This window comes from Mauremys reevesii, linkage group 12 (assembly GCF_016161935.1).
Source record: "Mauremys reevesii isolate NIE-2019 linkage group 12, ASM1616193v1, whole genome shotgun sequence".
Lineage (NCBI taxonomy): Eukaryota > Metazoa > Chordata > Testudines > Geoemydidae > Mauremys > Mauremys reevesii.
Genome location: NC_052634.1, coordinates 49625986 through 49640197, shown reverse-complemented (window position 1 = coordinate 49640197; position 14212 = coordinate 49625986). Strand labels below are relative to the sequence as shown.

The 14212-nt window shown below is 59.1% G+C and overlaps 1 non-coding gene across 1 annotated transcript; it reads right to left on the bottom strand.

Moving 5' to 3' along the window:
* Positions 1-7258: 7258 nt before the first annotated feature.
* On the bottom strand, positions 7259-7445 carry LOC120376425. Its single transcript, XR_005587304.1, has one exon. It is a non-coding gene; the product is annotated as a U2 spliceosomal RNA (small nuclear RNA).
* Positions 7446-14212: the final 6767 nt, after the last annotated feature.

The window sequence follows — 14212 nt, the reverse complement described above, 5'->3', positions numbered from 1 at the left end:
TGGGAGCGGGGCGCGGCTCCTGCCTGCCCGGGGCCGGGTCCAGCTGGGGGGGGTGGGCGGCTTCTGCCTGCCCGGGCTGGGTCCAGCTGGGGCGGCTCCTGCCTGCCCGGCACCCCGGGTCCGGGTCCAGCCGGGCGGCGCGGCTCCTGCCTGCCCGGCCCCCGGGGCTGGCCCCAGGTCCAGGTAGGGCGGTTAGGGAACAGGGAGGGTGTGTTGGATAGAGGGCAGGGGAGTTGGGGAATGGATTAGTGTCGGAGCGGTCAGCGGGCAGGGAACAGGGGATTGAACGGGCAATGGTCGGGGAGGCAGTCAGAAAGGAGCAGGGGTTGGATGGGGCAGTGGGGGGGCAGTTAGGGGTAGGGATTCCAGGGACAGTCAGGGGACAGAGATAAGGGGTGGTTGGATGGGGTAGGGGTCCCAGGGTGCCATCAGGAATCAGAGAAGGAGTTGGATGGGGTGGCAAGGGGCAGTCGGGACAGGGAAGGGGGTGGATAGGGCATGGGTCCTGGGGTGGGGGCTGTCAAGGAACATGGCGGGGGTTGGATGGGGCAGGAGTCCCGGTGGGGGGCATGACCCCTCATGGGGTGAGGAGGAGGAGGAGGGAACCGGTTGTTACGATTTTGGCAGCTCATCACTGGTGAAAACTATCAAGAAATGCAAATCCTCGAAGGAGCCTGTGCCAGAAACCGGGTGGTGCAGAAACCACAACCCCATCCCCACCTCTGATCCACCCTTGGCTGGCACTGGATCATGCCCCCTGTGCCCCCAATCGGCCCCGTGAGCCCTGGGGGGCAGGGAATAGCCATGGTGCTGGGCCCCCCATCCAATTGAAGTATTCAATGTCACAGTGACCCAAGGTGTGTGCACAGAATGGGGATGGGGTGTGTGGGTGTCAAGAGTGGGGCTGGGTGGAGCGAGGATCAACACTTTGTCATGGGCAGATCATGCTGGTCCCAGGGTAATTTCGGGGGGGGGCTCTGATTCCCCACTCAGCGGGGGGCTCCCCTCTGGGCTGAGGAGCCCTGGGGTGGGGCGGGTGCAGGGGCTGGGTGTGTGTGTCAGGCTGGGGGAGCTGCCTGGGCAGAGGGGCTGGAACCAGGGGTGGCTCCAGGCACCAGCTCACCCAGCGTGTGGTGGGGGGGCAAGCTGCAGGGGGGGCTCTGCTGGTCACCGCGAGGGCAGCAGGCACCCCAGCCTCTCCCCCACTCTGCCCCCCTCCCCTCCCAGAGCTGGGGGAGAACCCAGGAGTCCTGGCTCCCAGCCCTGCCCCTCCCCCGTATTTCCACATGGCTCCATCCAACAGCCCCGCCCCCCCCCGTCCCCGAGTGGGGAGAGACGAGGCCAAGGGACACCCGAGTTCTCGTCTCGAGCAGGAGAGGGGCGGGGGCGGGGGCGGGGCTCTCTGGGGGGCGGGGCGGGGATGAGGAGTTGCGTTGGGGGGGGAAGTGTCAGGTTGACCCAGGGACCCGCCCTCACCTGGGCTGGGGAGGACGGAGGCGCCCCGGGGCAGGCTGGGAGTTGTAGTTCCTGGCTCGTCTCAGAGCGGAAGTGACGCGACAGTTGCTCAGGCAACACGCCCCCTCCCTGTGCACTCTGGGAAGCGTAGTTCTCTCTCTCTCTCACATGCGGCCTCTATTGGAGGCGGGGCCGTAACTCGTCACTTCGCCGCGCCCCTCCCCGCTCCCTGATTGGCGGAGAGAGCGCGGGACAGAGACTCGGCGCGTGGGGGGAGGCCCCGGTTCCCTCGCCCCGAGACTTAGCTGCCCCCCCCGCCCCCGGGCGCTGCGGCCATTGGGATTCGAATCCCGCGTGGGATCCGGGCGGGGGGGGGCGCAGGGCAGAGGCAGCGCGGAGTGAAAGGGCTTCACCCCCCCCCAGCTGGGCCTGGGGGGCAGCAGCGGGGGGGGGGGCTGAGCTGCCGGGGAGCAGCCCCACAAGCGGCAGCCTGGGGCCGCGCCCTCAGCCCCCAACCTGCCCCGCAGTGTCCCGCCCCGCTGTGACCCTCCCACCAGCCCCGCCCCCCCGGTGTCCCCTCCCCCACCCTGTCCGCTCTGCCCGGCCTGTCCCTTCCCCCCCCACTCCCCACTTCCCTGGGGGGAGGGAGAGCTCAGTGGTTTGAACATTGTCCTGTTAAACCCCAGGTTCTGAGTTCAATCCTTGAGAAGGCCCCTTAGGGATCTGGGGCAAAAATTGGCCCTGCTAGTGAAAGCAGGGGGCTGGACTCAATGACCTTTCAAGGTCCCTTCCAGCTCTAGGAGATTGGTATATCTCCAATTATTACCTTTATTGCCCCAACCTCCTCCTCCCCCTCCTCACCACTCCACCCTACTCCGACCCCACAGCGTCCCACCCCTAATTGCCTCCAGCCCATTTCCCCATGGCTGGGCCCCACTTTCCCATCCCCCCACCGGCCAAGTCCATCCCCAGGGTGTGAGGTTCCTCATCTCCAATCTCTGCTGCCCCCCAACCTGCCGGGTTCCCCTGTTCAGCCACTGTAGGGTCATCCAACCCACCCCCACCCATCCACTCTGGGCTCTCTAAATCCCACCTTCCCACAATGCCCCTTGGTAATCCCACCCTCCTCTATCCCTAATCCCCCTAGTCCCTTCCCTGGGGTCCCCCTGGACACCCCAACCCACAGTCCATCCCCCACATACACCCCAGTCACTCATCACACGCTGAGCTAGTCCTTCAGGGGCCCCCACAGCCCCCCAAACTCCTCCATCCATGAGCCCCGTGGGCCTGTGGCCGGGAAGTGGGGGAAGCTCCCACTTTGATGCCCAGAACCCCCCTTATCACCCGCTAGCTCCTGGTATTCTGGCCAGTGTCCAACTTCCCCTTCGCTGTTGGTCTTCAAACCTCCTCCAAGCAACCCCCCCCCCCCCCAGTCCCTTAAGCTGCCAAACCTCCCCTGGAGCCCAACCCTGGGGGCGGGGCACCCCACCTGAAACCCCTACGGCACCATGGGAGTGGTGGTGTCCACTGCCTCCATCACCCCCCAGCCAGGGCGGGCCCCCCTGCACCATTGGAGTGGTCGTGTCAGGAGAAAGCAGGAGGAGCAGGTGGGGTCTGTGCTTCTGCGGGGAGGTGCTGCCCTTGCTGTGAAAAGGCCCCGCCATTAGGGGAGATGTCATCTCCCTGCCCTGCCACGCTCTGCACCAGCCCCTGCTTGTCACGGGAGCAGGGCTGGCTCCAGGCACCAGTGTAGCAAGCAGGTGCTTGGAGCGGCCAGTTCAAAGGGGCGGCCCGTCCGGTATCGGGGCAGCACGGCTGGGTCTTTGGCGGAAATTCGGCGGCGGGTCCCTCATTCCCTGTCTTAGTCTGTGAGCTGCTGCCGAATTGCTGCCAAAGAGGAAGGGGGGGAGGACTTGCCGCCGAACTGCCACAGAAGAGCCACATCTTGTCCTTTTTTTCCTCCTGCTGCTTGGGGCGGCAGAAAAGCTGGAGCTGGCCCTGCAGAGGAGGAGCAGGCTCCAGTCTGCGGAGCTGCAGCAGGGAACCCTGCAGCAGGGAACGTGCAGCCCAACGCCTGTCAGGCACCCCCGTTCTCCATGCCCCTAATCCCTGCTGCCCCCCCCCCATCAGTTAGAGAACAGGAGGCAACTTAACTTCTGCTCACTGTTCCCGGTGGGGCTCTAACAGAGCGCGTCCCGGAGCCACTTAACTTCCATTCGCTGTTCCCTTTATAGACGCACAGTCAGAGCTCTCACAGGCTGGGCAGCAAGGAGCTGATGCCGTTTCTCACCCCAGTGGATATTGCAGCCCTTAGTATAGAGGTTTGTTCTTTAAACATGGGGTCAATCTCCTGTGGGGTTGGGCCACAGGAGAGCCCCGTGCCCCTTCCTGTGCTTCTAACCCTGCACTGTTCACCCTGCGTCCTCCCCCACACCCCTAACCCTGTGCCCCCCTCTGGCACCCATAACCTCTGCACCCCTAACCCTGTGCTCCCCCCTGCATTCCCTCCAGCACCCCTAACCCCTACATCCCCAACCTCTGGGGCCCCTAACCCTGCACCCCCTCCAGCACCCTTAGGTCCCTCACCCCTAACCCTGTGCCCCCCTCGAACCCTAAACCTCTGACCTCTGGCACCCCGAAACCCCCAACCCTGCACTCCCCTCCTGCACCCCTCACCCTGCACCCCGCCTGTCCCTCTAATCCCTGCGCCCCCCGTGGCACCCAACCCCGGAACCCCCGCTGGGGCCCCAAGCTCTGCACACCTAACCCTGTACCCCTTCTTATGCCCCCAACCTCTGCAACCCAACCCCTGCCTCCTCCCACACCCCTAATCCCTGCACAGTGCCCCCGTTTCCCCCAACCCCAGCACCCCCCCCCGTGGCCAATTGGGGAAACAGACCAGGATGCACGGAGTATCTGGCATTGCTGCTCACTCCCCCCGCCGCCCCGAACACTGCTCCTCCGCACCTTGCTAGGGGGCTGTGAGGGGGGAGCAAGGAGCGACATCAGGGCTCCCTGCATCCAGTCACCTTCCCCACCTGGGCTGCATAAGGGGAGGACAGAGAGCAGCCACCCAGGTGGAGAAGGTGACCTGGATGTAGGGAGCCCTGATGTTGCTCCTTGCTCCCCCCCCTCACAGCCCCCTAGGGGGGCACGGAGGAACATTGGTGGGAACAGTATCCGCTCATCACCGCTCTGGGCAGCACCCCAAGCAGCACTCCCCTGCCAGCCGGGAGCAGTTTCTGACTTTACACCAGCAGCACACACCTCTCTGCTACTGTAGAGCACCGCCCTTGACCATGGTACCCCTGGGCAATTCCCTGGTGGCACGTACCCCTAAGGCTGGCCCTGGCTATGGGCTTCAGAGGGAGTGACCAGACCAGGCGGCCATGGAGAGCTCCAGCCCCTGTTCTCCCCTCCCAGCTTCTAGCAATCAGAAGCCAGGGACATGCTTCCATGCTGATGACAGGTACTGCTCGATAACGATCCCAAGTACAGGGGTGGCTCCAGACCCCAGCATGCCAAACACGTGCTTGGGGCGGCATGCCGCGGGGGGCGCTCTGCTGGTCCCGGGAGGGTGGCAGGCGGCTCTGGTGGACCTCCCGCAGGTGTGCCTGCAGAGGGTCCGCTGGTCCCGCGGCTGGGGTGGAGCATCCGCAGGCACGTCTGCGGGAGGTCCACCGGAGCCGTGGGACAGGCGACCGGCAGAGCGACCCCCGTGGCGTGCCACCGTGCTTGGGGTGGCGAAATGGCTAGAGCCGCTCCTGCCAAAGTACATTCATATTCCTCATCTGAGTCAGATGCCACCCACCGAAGATTGATTTTCCTGTCTAGTGCTTCAGGTTCTGTAGTGTTTGCATCAGAGTGTTGCTCTTTGAGGACTTCGGACAACATGTTTCACACCTCGTCCCTCTTGGATTTTGGAAGGCTCTTCAGATTCTTAAACCTTGGGTCGAGCGCTGTAGCTATCTTTAGAAATCTCACATTGTACCTTCTTTGCATTTTGTCAAATTTGCAGTGAAAGTGTTCTTAAAGTGAACAACATGTGCTGGGTCATCACCCAAGACTGCCATAAAACGAAATATATGGCAGAATGCGGATAAAACCATGGAGCAGGAGACATACAGTTCTTCATCAAGGTCTTCAGTCATAAATTAACGCATTATTTTTTTAACGAGCGTTATCCTCATGGAAGCATGTCGTCTGGAATGGTGGTTGAAGTATGAAGGCATATGGATGTTATTAACGTGCCAGATATGCTACCTTGCAACGCTGGCTACAAAAGTGCCATGAGAGAGCCTGTTCTCACTTTTAGGTGATGTATATAGGACACGGGCAGCATTATCTCCAGTAAATGCAAACAAACTTGTTTGTCTTAGCAATTGGCTGAACAAAAAGTAGGACTGACTGGACTCTAAAGTTTTACATTGTTTTCTTTTTGAGTGCACTTCTGCAACAACAACAAAAATCTACATATGCAAGTTGTGCTTTAATGATAGAGATTGCACTACAGTACTTTATAGTTTACAGTGTAAATATCTGTAATAAAACTATATATAGTGAGCACTGTACACTTCGTATTCTGTGTTGTAATTGAAATCAATATATTTGAAAATGTAGGAAAACATCAAAAATATAATAAATTGAAATTGGTATTATATTGTTTAATGGTGTGATTAAAACTGAGAATCATGATTTTTGTAAAGTTAATTGCGTAAGTTAACTGCGATTAATTGACAGCCCTACATTTGAATTTTTCTGTCACATGCAGGACAAGCTAGATTATCTGTGTGCAGGGAAAGAGCCTGGGGGGAATTGTGCTGTGAAATTATTTCCTGTTCTGACATGTTCCCAGTTGCCCTTTTTGCCCTAACAGGCTGCAGCGCAACATCCATGTTTTGCTCCAGCTCATTCCGTCCTTCCAGGGGCCGGGGAAGGGAAATGGCTGCGGTGGAGCCAGTTGAGGGACGGATTAGCAGGGAGTTGCTGGCGGGTTCCCTTGGCAGGGAGAAAGGGCAGTAAATACATAGGGGGTGGGAACTTCCAGGAAGGTTGGTCTGGGTGGGAGAGGGCAGGAAATCCCCAGGGTGGGGGACAGGGTGTGACAAACCTGCTGGGATTTGTTTACTGTGAGGCTCCAGCATTTCTCAAATGTGGCCACCAGGGGCTTTTATTGTGGCCACAGCCTCCCGGGCTGTAATTGAGGGGGAGTCAGGGGCAGCAAAGCAGCGGCTCATCCCCCCGACTGCCTGCAGGGGCTGGTCCCTACCCCCTTCTGGAGTCATAAACACTGCAGGAGCTGGCAACCAGCGGGAGTTCCCCTCCTCCCCACGTGCGGTGGGGCTCAGGCTTCAGGCTTCTGCTCTGGGATGGTGGGCGACAGGCCCAGTCAAGATACATGGAACGTAGGCTGGGTGGGGAGAAGTCTGTGTAACTCATCCAGTTATTGATATACATGTGACCTTGAATATTACCAATCTGTGTCCCCCCCCACAGAAACCACCCCAACCAACCATCTCCCAAACAGACCCTCAGTCTGGAAAGCATTTGTCCCTCATATTGTTGAAAAGACTCACAGCAAACAGAAGAATCTCAGCTTTTAAAACAATCCTCCAGCAAAACAAAGAAACTCACAGATGTAGACTCAGAAAACACTCCTAAGAAATTTTAACAATATGTTGTTATGAAGAAACCAAAGTGCTAAAGAGGCCTGATTTTTCAACTACTTTAAAAAAATCTTCTCAAATCAGCATCTTTAGAGTAAAACTTTTTCTGCTTTTCTAACCAGACAATTCTCCCCAAAAGGAGAGGCACTGGTCCTGGAAACACTGCAATACCAGGTCAATGCATAGGGTGGACAGAGCAAGCTCCTATTCCATCCCCTTGTTTCAAAAATCAATTTAACATACAGTCCTCAAATAAAGGACCTATCAGATATTAAACTGATAAGAACTGATTTAAATTTTATTAGAAAATATTTGAAAATAAATGATACAAAGTGTTTGAAGCATCAGTTATTGTATCATTGGGGGTAACATACAGGTTGTAGGGAGATGTTAGGATTTGGGTATTGGAGAGCATAGCCAAGAAGCAATGCTAAGAGTTTCGGATGCTAGGCAGCCACTCTTCCCCCACTGCTTTCTACTTCAGCACGAGGAGCTCCCAGACACGCACCAAACACCATTCACGGGGCTTTGATAAGTAGGTAACTCGAAGTGATGATCACTTCCCCGAAATGACTCCACTGGAAGAATTCAAAGCAAGAGCCCTTAACACACAGTTCTGTTCAAAGACAGAGAAGTCTTTCAGCCTCCTTCCTCTCACTGGTTTCCCTGTACATGCCTAATTTGCATAAACCCACCCACTGACCTGTGACTAACACTCTCTCACTGTTTTAACTCTTACAGCAAAACAGGCCAAAGAAAGCCTATGCAAGCGCTATACCGCAGCCCCAATGCTCTTTTCTGCTCCTTCTCAAACGTACAGTCATCAGGCACACATAAGAGTTTTGCTCCATACCAGTCCAGTTCCTTGCTGTTTCTTGTCTAACCACTGCACACATATGCTATAACCCTACCCTGAGCTGATTCCCGACTTTTGCGCTCAATCCAGGAAAACGAGAATTGAGAGAGAAGCTGTGCAGGGAAGTCTTCCTCAATTTGCACTTCACTCCCCAAGGGCCTTTCGGGGTCTTCTATGGACTTCAGGTTCCATTTGATTGCCAAGGTTTATGGTCTTATTAAGTAGCCATCTCCTAATGCAAGGATGCTACATGACAGACTAAAGATCGATTTTCCAAAAGAGCTGAGAAACAGAACTAAAGCTGAGTACGAGGTGTTACATTTACATGAGCATCCAGGTTCTGACTGTGCCCTGGTAAGTTCAATGCTTCCAAAAGAAATCAGAAAATAAGGAGCCCGTCAGGTCCCCCTGCTAGCACCCAGAACTAGTCAATCTGCAGGGAAATAAGGAAAAGGCGATGAATAAAGAAGTCAGGAAATAACAAGGAAATGAAGAGGTTTCTGTCCAATTTACCATCTTCTCAGCTACCAATCAAAGTTAAAGACCTAAAGTCGACCTATCGGCATAAACTACAGATGGTTGGATGGAAGTTAAAAGGAGCTGCTGTGGCAAGTGTTAGGAGCCTGCAAGCAACATGCAGATCGTTTAAAAATGCTGCAATTAGAGGCTGTGACAAAGTCCCTCCTCTACCTAGGTGGGTCCTGCGCTTATTAGCAGATTTGCTCACCACAGTGATCTTCCCCTCTGGTGGAACCCACAGTCTGGGTCAACTCCTCCTGTGTCTGATCAGGAGTTGGGAGGTTTGGGGGGAACTCAGGCCTGCCCTCTACTCCGGGTTCCAGCCCAGGGCCCTGTGGATTGCAGCTGTCTACAGTGCCTCTTGTAACAGCTGTATGACAGCTACAACTCCCTGGGCTACTTCCCCATGGCCTCCTCCCAACACCTTCTTTATCCTCACCACAGGACCTTCCTCCTGGTGTCTGATAACGCTGGTACTCCTCAGTCCTCCAGCAGCATAGCACGCACGCACACACTCTCACTCTCACTCTCACTCTCACTCTCACTCTCACTCTCACTCTCACTCTCTGCCTCTCAGCTCCTTGCGCCTCTTGCTCCCAGCTCCTCACAAGACACCACAAACTGAAGTGAGCTCCTTTTTAAATCCAAGTGCCCTGAGTAGCCTGCCTTGATTGGCTGCAGGTGTCTAATCAGCCTGTCAGGGTGCGGAAAGCCCTAGGGCGGGTGCAAGGAAGTTTTAGGCCCTAGGTGAAACTTCCACCTTGCACCCTCCCACCCAGCTAACCGCGTCTGTCCGTTCCCCCACCCCCCGCAGCTAACTCAGCCCCCCACCCGGGGAGCCCCCCTGCAGCAACTACTCCCCCCGTGGCAGCTAACCCTGCCTAGGGAGACTTCCTCCCCACCCCACCCCCTGCCATGGCAGCTAACCCTGCCTGGGGAGACCTCCTGCAGACATGGGTGGCAAATTTGTAGAAATTTTGGTGGTGCCCAGAACCCGCCCCCCAACTCTGCCCCCCACAACTCTGCTCCCACCTGCCTAATGCTCTGGGAGGGGGCTCGGGAGGGGGAGGTCTGGGATGCAGATCCTGGGCTGGGGATTAGGGTGCAGGAGGGGTGCAGGCTTTGGGATGGAGTTTGGGTGCTGGGTGCAGGCTCTGGGCTGGGGCAGGGGTGGGTGTGCAGGAGGGGGTGAAGGGTGCAGGCTTTGGGACGGAGTTTGGGGTTGGGAAGGGGTTTGTGGGATGGGGGAGGGGGTGCACCTTGTGGGGAGGGAGTTTGGGGATAGGAGGGAATACAGGGGTGAGGGCTGTGGGGCTGAGGATGAGGGATTCATGATGCAGGAGGGGACTCAGGGCTGGGGCAGAGGATTAGGGTGCGGGGGATGAGGGCTCTGGCGGGGGATGAGGGGTTCATCCTGTGGGGGGAGGCTCAGGGCTGGGGCAGAGGATTAGGGTGCAGGGGTGAGGGCTCTGGCTGGGGCTGAGGATGAGGGTGCGGGGATGAGGGGTTCATGCTGCGGCGCTCAGGGCTGGGGCTGAGGATTAGGGTGCAGGGGATGAGGGGTTCATGCTGCAGGGGCTCAGGGCTGGAGCAGAGGATTAGGGTGTGGGGATGAGGGGTTCATGCTGCGGGGGGGCTCAGGGCTGGGGCAGGGATTAGGGTGCAGGGGGATGAGGGGTTCATGCTGCAGGGGGGCTCAGGGCTGGGGCTGAGGATTAGGGTGAGGGGATGAGGGGTTCATGCTGCAGGGGCTCAGGGCTGGGGCTGAGGATTAGGGTGCGGGGATGAGGGGTTCATGCTGCGGGGGCTCAGGGCTGGGGCAGAGGATTAGGGTGCAGGGGGATGAGGGGTTCATGCTGCACAGGGGCTCAGGGCTGGGGCTGAGGATTAGGTGCGGGGGATGAGGGGTTCATGCTGCAGGGGGCTCAGGGCTGGGGCTGAGGATTAGGGTGCGGGGATGAGGGGTTCATGCTGCAGGGGCTCAGGGCTGGGGCTGAGGATTAGGTGCGGGGATGAGGGGTTCATGCTGCAGGGGCTCAAGGCTGGGGCTCGGGATTAGGGTGCGGGGGGATGAGGGGTTCATGCTGCAGGGGGGCTCAGGGCTGGGGCAGAGGATTAGGGTGCAGGGGGATGAGGGGTTCATGCTGCGGGGGGGCTCAGGGCTGGGGCAGAGGATTAGGGTGCGGGGGGATGAGGGGTTCATGCTGCGGGGGGCTCAGGGCTGGGGCAGAGGATTAGGGTGCAGGGGGATGAGGGCTCTGGCTGGGGATGAGGGTTTGGGGCATTGGGGAGGCTCAGGGCCGGGGGAGAGACCCAGCTCCAAATATTGCTGGAGCAGGGCCCCCAGCCCTGAATATTCCTGGAGCCCGGGCACCGCACACAGATATAACCTGCCCCCCGTGCCTGCGGCAGCTAAGCCTGCCTGGGGAGCCCGCCCCAGCTCACCTCGGCTCCACCCCCTCCACTGAGCACGCCGGCATCGCTCTAATTCTCCTCCCCGCCCAGGCTTGCGGCGCCGACTGGAGGAGACTTAGAGCTGGGCTGTGTGCTCGGCGGAGGAGGCAGAGCGGAGGTGAGCTGGGGTGGGGAGCTGTTTCCCTGTGCGCCCCCATTGCCCCTTTACTGCGGACAGCCCTCCCCGCGCGCCCCCCACCCAGCTCACCTCCGCTCCACCTCCTCGCCTGAGGGGGCTTTTAGACGCCTCCAACCACTAGGCGCCCTAGGTGGCCGCCTAGTTTGCCTAAATGGTTGCACGGGCCCTGGTGTTCACAAGCAGTGTGAAAACGTGCAATTCCCGCTCACACTGCACAGGGGCAGCACAGCTCCGGGGTTCTCTGGAATCGCACAATAATGCTGGCTTTGTTCCCACAGCACCTGGAGCTTTGCACAGTGAGACATGGGGGTGCTGCAGCCCCCGCCGCAGCCCTCGTTCCCGCACCTCTGCTTCTCTGCAGGGAACTTGTTATGCCACGAGGGGAGACTGTGCAGGAGACCCAGGCCCACGCACTGAGCACTGCAGCTCCAGCGCTGTGTTCGGGATTCATTTCTGCTCTCTGATAAACTGCTCCAGGCTCCTCTGTCCAAGTAATATTCGTCCAGGCTCCCCGGCGCTGTTAGTATCTGTCCAGAGCTCTCGCCAGCCCTGCCCCGGGAGAGCCAGGCAGGCCCTGAGCACTAGACGGTGACCCTAGGCCAGTGGTGCCAAAACAATCTGTATAGTGGGGAGGAGGGTGCTGAGCCACCGAACCAACTGTAACCCCTGGGTGTGATGGAAACCACATCAAGCCAGGGGCTGCTGTAGCCCCCCCAGTTCCAGCCCCTCTGCCCAGGCAGCTCCCCAGCCTGACACACACACACAGCACCTGCACCCGCCCCACCCCAGGTCTCCTCAGCCCAGAGGGGAGCCCCCCGGCTGAGTGGGGAATCAGAACCCCCCGAAATTACCCTGGGACCAGCATGATCTGCCTCCGCCCTGCCCTGCTCCGCATGTATTCGGAGTGAGTCAGTTTCCCTGTCCCAACATGTGTCCTGCCCTGTGTCTCTTCTCCTCCCCAGTTCCTTCCAAACCAGCCCATTTCCCCTGCACCCCGGGCTGGGTCTCTGCCAACCCCCCTTCTCCCCTCCTGCCCCCAGTATCTCCCTGTCCCTACAGGTCTATAGGGCTGGATCCCTCCCTCCCCCTTCTCCCCTCATTTCCTACCTCTGTGGGTCTATGGAGATGGGTCTCTCCTCCCTCCATCCCCTCCCCTGCCCCCAATATCCCTCTGGGGCTCTGTGGGGCTGGGGCTCTGTCACTGCCTCCGTGCTCCCCCCTGCACAGCATGTCCTGGGAGTGACTCAGATTCCCTGGACCAACATTTCACTCCCCCCCCACACGTCGCTTCTCGCCCCCAGCGCCCTGCACCCCACCCCATGTCCCCGGCACCCCAGGCTGGGTCTCTGCCAACCCCCTTCTCCCCTCCTGACCCCAATATCCCCTGCCCCTACGGGTCTATGGGGCTGGGTCTCTCCCTCCCCCCATATCCCCCCAACCCATCATCCCATCCCCCAATAGCTCCCTGCCCCAGGCTGTCTATGGGGCTGGGTCTCTCCCTGAAGCCCCGCCCCCAGCGCAGGGCTCACAGACAATCCCCGCCCAGCGGCTGTGACGTGTAATGACGTAATCACTCCCTGCAGGCAACTCATTCACTTGAGACCAAAACGACAGCAGGTGTCACGTGTCCGTGGGCGGGGCTATGCAGATGAGCAGTGTCTGGCGGCAGGACGGGGAGCAGCGAGAGGAACCGAAGGAGCCCGGCGGAGAGAATTCTCTGCGTGTGGACAGAATCCGGTGTGGGGAGTTCGTGCTGTGGGTGCCTGCGCCGGAGTCACGTCCGGGCAGTGATTGCCACTGAGCTGCATAGTGACCAAAGGGGTGTGAATGGGGTGTGGTGCCTGGCAGGGAGCAGCTCATGGTGATAAGGTGCCCCTCACTCCCGACCCGCAGCCCCCGCTATCCAGTCCTGACCTGCAGACTCACAGCTCTGCCGGTGCCCCTCACTCCCGACCCGCAGCCCCTGCTATCCCAGTTCTGACCTCAAGACTCAGAGCTCTGGTGGTGCCACTCACTCCTGACTCGCAGCCCCTGCTATCCCAGTCCTGACCTGCAGAATCACAGCTCTTCTGGTGCCCCTCACTCCCGACCCGCAGCCTCTGATATCCCAGTCCTGACCTGCAGAATCACAGCTCTGCTGGTGCCCATCAATACTCCCGACCAGCAGCCCCTGTTATCCCAGTCCTGACCTCAAGACTCTGCTAATGCCCCTCACTCCCGACCCGCAGCCCCTGCTATCCCAGTACTGACCTGCTGTGATGGAGTAGGGGCTGTCTGTGTGGGGGTTGGGAGAGCCAGGGAGGATTTTAGGTGAGGGACAGGTATTCAGCCTGTACCATGAGCTAGGCGGGGGGAGGGGAGGTCAACACCTTTGCCCGGGGAGCTAGACAAAGCCAGGGAGCCGGCTGGAGGGGGTTGGGTCAGTTTCGGTTTGGGGCTTGGGGGGGAGAGTTCAGGGAATCCTATGCTGGGATCCCTGCACCCTGAACCCCAGAAGGACTCGATTGAGGGGTCCTGGTTGTGCTGTAGCCTGTATTCCTGTTGTCCAATAAACCTTCTGTTTTACTGGCTGGCTGAGAGTCACTGTGAGTCCCAGGAAGAGGGGTGCAGAGTCGGACTCCCCCACACTCTGTGACAACTGGTGGCAGCGGCGGGACCTACTGCACCCCGTGGACGGCGCTTCCTGCAGTAAGTGACTGGGGAGCAGCAAAATGAAGGGGGAACTGATGGGGACCAGGTGGGCTGAAGAGACAGAGAGAGACAGTTTCAGGAGGCGATTCACCCCTGGGAGTGTGTGACCGGAGAGAAGGACTTTGCAGTAACAGGGTCCCCCGGGGGGGAGTGCAGGAGCAGTCCCAGGGGCGGAGGAGTCTGCAGCTCGATCCTGGCAGAGAGTTGGTGACCTGAAGAAGGGCTGGTGCATGAGGGGTCTCCCTGGAACCGGTGGGAAGCTGAGAGCACAGGCCGGCGAGTGGCCAGCAGGAAGATGTTTGCTAAGCACCTTAAGAGCGACCTGGTGGAGCTGTGCAGGCAGAGGGGGCTGTGCATTGGGAGGTCCACCAAAGACCAGCTATTTGCCCAGCTGGAGGAGAAGGATCACTTGGGTGAACCGAGCCCTGTCCC